Genomic DNA, 7750 nt, shown 5'->3' with positions numbered 1-7750 from the left:
TTGACCCCCTCCAGCCCACCTCCATCCCCCCCCCCACCCCCCCCCCCCTTTCTGCCCCAGGCCCTCACTGCCCCATTGTCTGTGGCCAGGGGCCATGCATATATGCATACAAGGTTCTTGGTTAATTACCCCCCCTCCACCCTCCCCACCCAGATTCCATACTCTGTTCCATACTCCCATGTCTCTGGATCCACTCCGTTCATCAGTTTATTTTGTTAATTAGATTCAACATGTGTGAGATCATGTGATACCTGTCCATGTTTTTAAATATCATAAACACAAATGTTTTAGGAAGTTTGGCACAAAGTAGTTACTTCTTTAAAAAGTTGTTTTTTCTAATTCCCCCAATACTGAGCATTATGGAAACTTAGAGATGGAAAGAATTGTTGAGATCTTCTATGATAGCCTTTCATCCAAAGCAAAATCTAACCTATTAAAACCCTTGATCTATAGTGATTCAGTGCTGCCTTTGTTCCTCTTGTGTTAAACGTATGTCTTCACCCAACCCCAGCCTAGAGCACAATGCTCTTGAAGGCACTGTATATCAACCATACTCATCTCCATGTCCCTGAGAGTCCCATAATTGGTACCAAATGAATGCATCCAGGACTGATTCATTTAAATATTGTCAGAGATGGGGTGCCAGTAATCTCACAAACTGGCCCTCTTCATTTTGTAATGGAATTCATTTTTCTTCTTCATTCTGACCCGAAATATTCATCCCCCTTGAACAGTTTTAGGAATGTCTTTAATTCCAGAAAGGGTGGGGAAGCTCCCTCAGCCAGCTGGACCCGAGGAAGCAATGCTGGTGTTCAGGAGGGGACCAGATGCTATGGTCAGTCGCTTCCACCCATTGGTCCTGCTCCTGTCTCTGATGCATCTCTTGTTCATGAGACTGTCCTTCACACGTTTGAAAGATCCCAGTTGTTGATGAGTCTTGAGTGTTCCAGGCTAAAGGTTCTCTTGGATTACCTTCTCCTAATAGTAACAGCACAAGAGCTAACATTTATTAAGTGCTTCCTATAGGCCAGGAGTTGTGCTAAGCTTACACTTAGCACGTTTGCTCTGATTTGATCCTCACAGTTTCACCAGATGGCTTTCAGATGAGGAAATGAGGCTTAACTAAAGTTTCTTAGAGAACTTAGTAAGTGGCCAAGCCAGGTTCAAATCTTGGTCTGACAGATGCTAGAGCTTATGCTTACAGCGCCGGCTTTGTACAGCCTTTCATACAGTATGATTTCAAATCCTCTGTCTTACGGCGTCCTTCCCCTGAACACACTCCTGCTGTTAATTTAACTCAGTTCTAAGCAAATCCATTTTTCCTTGCCATTCTAAAAGATTGCCTTTGAGCAGGCAAGTTAACACCGAGGGCTTCAGCTCTGTAAGCCGCACACTCTCAGTGTCGAAGTGGCTGTAATGGCAAATGGCTAGCCTGATACAAAGATAAAGTCTGTGTGCCCATGAGCCCATGCACCGTCCCTACCTGTGAAGTGGCCACATGTCTCCCTGGGAAATGTTGGGAAAATGTATATCCCTTTAGAAGAGTTGATGGGAGTTTCCTATCTTTCCAGATGTTTTTTTTTTTGAGGAGTATATTTGTTGGGAAGAATTTGTATGATTACAGATGGCCAGAGCAGTTTATGTATCAGGAAGTTTTCCATGGAAGGACTAATGTATCCAAAATTATCCTCTGAGGTTAATGGCAGGATGTGGTGAAATTACTCAGGAAAACACTGAGAACATCAAAATAAATATATGTGGTTTGAAGCTACTCCTTTCCCACACTGAAACATGATCCATGACAGCCTTTCCTCAACACATGGGATCAAGTTCTAGATCAAGTGGTGTTATGATAAAATGAACATGTTTATAGTAAGGTTTTTTTTTCAAATTTGAAGAATGGTTGATATACAATATTATATTAGTTTCAGGTATACAACATAGTGATTCAACATTTACATACCTTTTGACATGATCACCATGATAAGTCTAGTAACCATCTGTTCCCACACAAAGTTACACAGTTATTGACTGTATTCCCCGTGCTGTACATTACATCCCGGTGACTTATTTATCTTATAACTGGAAGCTTATACCTCTTAATCCTCTTCACCTATTTGCCTCCCCACCCCCACTCCCATCTCCCTTCCCTCTGGCACCCATCAGTTTGTTCTCTATGTCTATGAGTCTGATTCTGTGTGTTTCTTCCCCAATTTTTTAAATTACAGATTCCACATATAAGTGAAATTATATGTATTTGTCTTTCTCTGTCTGACTTATTTCAATAAGCATAAAACCTTCTACAGCTGTCCAAGTTGTCGCAGATGACAAGATTTTATTCTTTTTTATGACTGAGTAGCATTCATTTTATATATATATCACATCTTTTTTATCCATTCCTCTATTCATAACACCTAGGTTGCTTCCATATTTTGGCTATTGTAAATCGTGCTGCAATGAACTTAGGGGTGAATATCTATTTTCAAATTAGTGTTTTTTAATTCTTTGGATAAATACCCAGAAGTGGAATTGCTAGATTGTATGATAGTCCTATTTTTAATTTTTTGAGGAACCTTTATGCTGTTTTCCATAGTGGCCACACCAATTTGCAATCACACCAGCAGTGCACAAGGGTTCCCTTTCCTCCATATTCTTGCCAACACTTGTTGTTTGTTGTCTTTTTGGTAATACGTCTTTAATCCATTTTGAGTTTATTTTTGTGTATGGTGAAAAAAAAGTGGTCCAGTTTTATTTTTTTTTGCATGTAGCTGTCCCAATGCCATTTATTGAAAACAGTGTCTTTTTTCTATTGTATATCCTTGCCTCCTTTGCTGCAGATTGATCATATAAGTGTGGGTTTATTTCTGGGCTCTGTGTTCTGTTCCATTGATCTAGATGTCTGTTTCTGTACCAGTACCATGCTGTTTTGATTACTATAGCTTTGCAGTATCGTTTGAAATCAGGAAGCATAATACATCCAGCCTTGTTTTTCTTTCTCAGTATTGCTTTGGCTATTTAGGGTCTTTTCCCCCCTGCCCCCCCCCCCCCCAAATATTGCTAAGACTGATGTCAAAGAGTTTACTGCCTATGTTTTTTTCTAAGTTTATGGTTTTAGGTCTTACATTAAAGTCTTTAATCCATTTTGAGTTTATTTCTGTGTATGGTGAAAAAAAAGTGGTCCAATTTCATTTTTTTGCATGTAGCTGTCCCAATACCATTCATTGAAAACAGTATCTTTTCTCTATTGTATATTCTTGCCTCCTTTGCTGCAGATTGATCATGTAAGTGTGGGTATATTTCAGGGCTCTCTGTTCTGTTCCATTGATCTAGATGCCTGTTTCTGTACCAGTACTATACTGTTTTGATTACTATAGCTTTGCAGTATTGTTTGAAATCAGGAAGCATGGTACATCCAGCCTTGTTTTTCTTACTCAGTATTGCTTTGGCTATTTAGGGTCTTTTGTGGCTCTATACAAATTTTAGGATTATTTTTTTCTAGTTGTGTGAAAATGCCTTAATATGTGAAAATTGCCTTAATATTTTGATAGGGATTTCATTGAATCTGCAGATTGCTTTGGGTAGTATGGACATTTTAACAATATTAATTCTTAGCATCTATGACCATGGTATATGTTTCCATTTATTTGTGTGACCTTCAATATCTTTAATCAGTGTCTTATGGTTTTTGGAGTACAAGTCTTTTGCTTCCTTGGTTAAATTTATACCTAGGTATTTTATTCTTTTTTGCCACAATTATAAATGGGGTTGTTTTCTTAATTTCTTTTTTCTGATAGTTTGTTATTAGTGTATAGACATTACTATAGCTTTGCAGTATTGTTTGAAATCAGGAAGCATGGTACATCCAGCCTTGTTTTTCTTACTCAGTATTGCTTTGGCTATTTAGGGTCTTTTGTGGCTCTATACAAATTTTAGGATTATTTTTTTCTAGTTGTGTGAAAAAATGCCTTAATATTTTGATAGGGATTTTATTAAATCTGCAGATTGCTTTGGGTAGTATGGACATTTTAACAATATTAATTCTTAGCATCTATGACCATGGTGCTTTTTCCATTTATTTGTTTCCATTTATTTGTGTGACCTTTCATTTGTGTGACCTTCAATATCTTTAATCAGTGTCTTATAGTTTTTGGAGTACAGGTCTTTCGCTTCCTTGGTTAAATTTATACCTAAGTACTTTATCCTTTTTTTTTTTGTGCCACAATTATAAATGGGGTTGCTTTCTTAATTTCTTTTTCTGATAGTTTCTTATTAGTGTATAGAGATGCAACAGATTCTGTATATTAATTTTGTATCCTACAACTTTAATGAATTCATTTATTAGTTCTAATAGTTTTTGGTATAGTCTTTAAAGTTTTCTTGATATAATATCTTCCTTTCCAATTTAAAGGACTTTTCTTTTTCTTGCCTGATTTCTGTGGCTATGGCTTTCAATACTATGTTGAATGAAAATGTTGAGAGTGGGAATCCTTGTCTTGTTCCTGATCTTAGAGGAAAAGCTTTTAGCTTTTTACCATTGAGTATTATGTTAGCTGTGGGTTCGTTGTATGTGGCCTTTATTACGTTGAGGTGTATGCCCTGTATACTCACTATGTTCAGTATTTTCCTTTTATAATAAATGGCTATTGAATTTTGTCAAATGCTATTTCTGCTTCTGTTGAGATGATCATGTGAGTTTTGTCTCTGGGTGTTTAATGTGGTGTATCATGTTGATGGATTTGCATATTGAACATCCTTTCACCCCTGGAATAAATCCCACTGATTTAATGTATTTTTTAATTCAGTTTGCTAATTTTTTTGAGGACTTTTGCATCTTTGTTCATCAGGAATATTGTCTTTTTTTGTAGTGTTTTTGTCTGGTTTGATAGGTTAATACTAGCCTCATAGAATGAGCTTGGATGCTTTCCCTTCTCTTCCCTTTTTTATGATAGTTTGAGAATAGGTATTAACTCTTGTTTTAATGTTTGGTAGAATTTACCTGTGAATCAATTTTTTTGTATTTTCAAAGAATCAACTCATCTGAGGATATGTTTATCAATTTTAGAGAGAAAGAGAGGGAGGAAAAGAGGAAGAGAGAGACAGAGAGGGAGAGAGAGAGAAAGAAACATCAATATGAGAGAAAATCGACCTGCTGCCTCCCTCACATACCCTGACCTGGGACTGAACCTATAACCTAGGGCAGTTGTCGGCAAACTCATTAGTCAACAGAGCCAAATATCAACAGTACAATGATTGAAATTTCTTTTGAGAGCCAAATTTTTTAAACTTAAACTATATAGGTAGGTACATTGTTATTAACTTAATTAGGGTACGAGAGAGAAAGAAACATCAATATGAGAGAAAATCGATCTGCTGCCTCCGTCACATGCCCTGACCTGGGATTGAACCGATAACCTAGGTAAGTACCCTGACTTGGAATCAAATTAAACCCGCAACCGTTTTTGGTGTACTGACAGCGCATCAACCAATCGAGCCACCCAGGCTGGGTTCAAAGAATCAACTCTTAATTTCATTGATTTTTTTTTTGTTTGTTTTAGTCTGTATTTCATTTATTTCACTCTGATCTTAATTATTTTCTTTTTTATACTGATTCTTGGCTTTGTTTTTCTTTTTCCAATTCCTTTAAGTGTAAGGTTAGATTGTTTATTTGAAGTTTTCTTTTGTTTCTTGAGTTAGGCCTGTATTGCTTATAAACGTCCTTCTTATTATAGTTGCTATAGATTTTGGAACATTGTGTTTTCATTTTCATTTGTGATAAGGTTTTTCCCTTTTGTTTTCTGGTTTGATAGGTTAATACTAGCCTCATAGAATGAGCTTGGAAGCTTTCCCTTCTCTTCCCTTTTTTATGATAGTTTGAGAATAGGTATTAACTCTTGTTTTAATGTTTGGTAGAATTTACCTGTGAATCAATTTTTTTGTATTTTCAAAGAATCAACTCATCTGAGGATATGTTTACCAATTTTAGAGAGAAAGGGAGGGAGGAAAAGAGGAAGAGAGGGACAGAGAGGGAGAGAGAAAGAAACATCAATATGAGAGAAAATCGATCTGCTGCCTCCGTCACATGCCCTGACCTGGGATTGAACCGATAACCTAGGTAAGTACCCTGACTTGGAATCAAATTAAACCCGCAACCGTTTTTGGTGTACTGACAGCGCATCAACCAATCGAGCCACCCAGGCTGGGTTCAAAGAATCAACTTTTAATTTCATTGATTCTTTTTTTTTTAGTCTTTATTTCATTTATTTCACTCTGATCTTAATTATTTTCTTTTTTATACTGATTCTTGGCTTTGTTTTTCTTTTTCCAATTCCTTTAAGTGTAAGGTTAGATTGTTTATTTGAAGTTTTCTTTTGTTTCTTGAGTTAGGCCTGTATTGCTTATAAACGTCCTTCTTATTATAGTTGCTATAGATTTTGGAACATTGTGTTTTCATTTTCATTTGTGATAAGGTTTTTCCTCTTTTGTTTTTCTGATGATCCATTGATTGCTTAGTAGCATGTTGTTTAGCCTCTACATATTGTGTTTTTTCCAGTTTTCTTCTGTAATTAATTTCTACTTTCATCCCATTGTGGTTAGAAAAGAAACTTGCTATGATTCCAGTCATTTTAAGGTTATTGAGGCTTGTTTTGTGGACTAACAAATGATGTGTCCTGAAAAATGTTCCATGTGCACTTGAAGAATGTGTATTCTGCTGTTTACAGATGATATATTCTGCATACATGTTGGTCAGTGACAGACCACATATGATGGTGGTCCCATAGGATTAAGATGGAGCTGAGAAATTCCTATCGCAAGTGATGTAGCTGTTGTAAATGTGATAGCACATTGCTTTACCCTTGTGTTTGTGATGATGCTGATGTAAACAACTTACTGTGCTGCCAGTCATATAAAAGTATAGCGAATATAATTATGTACGATATGTAATACTTGATAATGATAATAAATAATGATGTTTCCACTTTATGTAGTTACTAGAGGCCTCCTTTAAGTGTAAGGTTAGATTGTTTATTTGAAGTTTTTTTTTTGTTTCTTGAGATAGGCCTGTATTGCTTATAAACGTCCTTATTGTAGTTGCTATAGATTTTAGAACATTGTGTTTTCATTTTCATTTGTGATAAGGTTTTTCCTCTTTTATTTTTCTGATGATCCATTGATTGCTTAGTAGCATGTTGTTTAGCCTCTACATATTGTGTTTTTTCCAGTTTTCTTCTGTAATTAATTTCTACTTTCATCCCATTGTGGTTAGAAAGGAAACTTGCTATGATTCCAGTCATTTTAAGTTTATTGAGGTTTGTTTTGTGGACTAACAAATGATGTGTCCTGAAAAATGTTCCATGTGCACTTGAAGAATGTGTATTCTGCTGTTTACAGATGATATATTCTGCATACATGTTGGTCAGTGACAGACCACATATGATGGTGGTCCCATAGGATTAAGATGGAGCTGAAAAATTCCTATCGCAAGTGATGTTGTAGCTGTTGTAAATGTGATAGCACATTGCTTTACCCTTGTGTTTGTGATGATGCTGATGTAAACAACTTACTGTGCTGCCAGTCATATAAAAGTATAGCGAATATAATTATGTACGATATGTAATACTTGATAATGATAATAAATAATGATGTTTCCACTTTATGTAGTTACTAGAGGCCTGGTGCACAAAAATTTGTGCACTCGGGAGGGGGGTGTCCCTCAGCCCGGCCTGTGCCCTCTCGCAGTCTGGGACCCCTC

At 36.5% G+C, this 7750-nt stretch overlaps 1 protein-coding gene across 1 annotated transcript in view; it reads left to right on the top strand.

Annotated features, from left to right (window-relative positions):
• Positions 1-7750, top strand: part of GRM8 (glutamate receptor, metabotropic 8) — a 368615-nt gene that overhangs the window by 25772 nt on the left and 335093 nt on the right. The window lies entirely within an intron of this gene.

This window comes from Myotis brandtii, unplaced genomic scaffold (genome assembly GCF_000412655.1).
Source record: "Myotis brandtii unplaced genomic scaffold, ASM41265v1 scaffold587, whole genome shotgun sequence".
NCBI classification, from domain to species: domain Eukaryota; kingdom Metazoa; phylum Chordata; class Mammalia; order Chiroptera; family Vespertilionidae; genus Myotis; species Myotis brandtii.
Note: the sequence above shows the minus strand (reverse complement) of the source record. Positions and strands in the feature narration are given on the sequence as shown.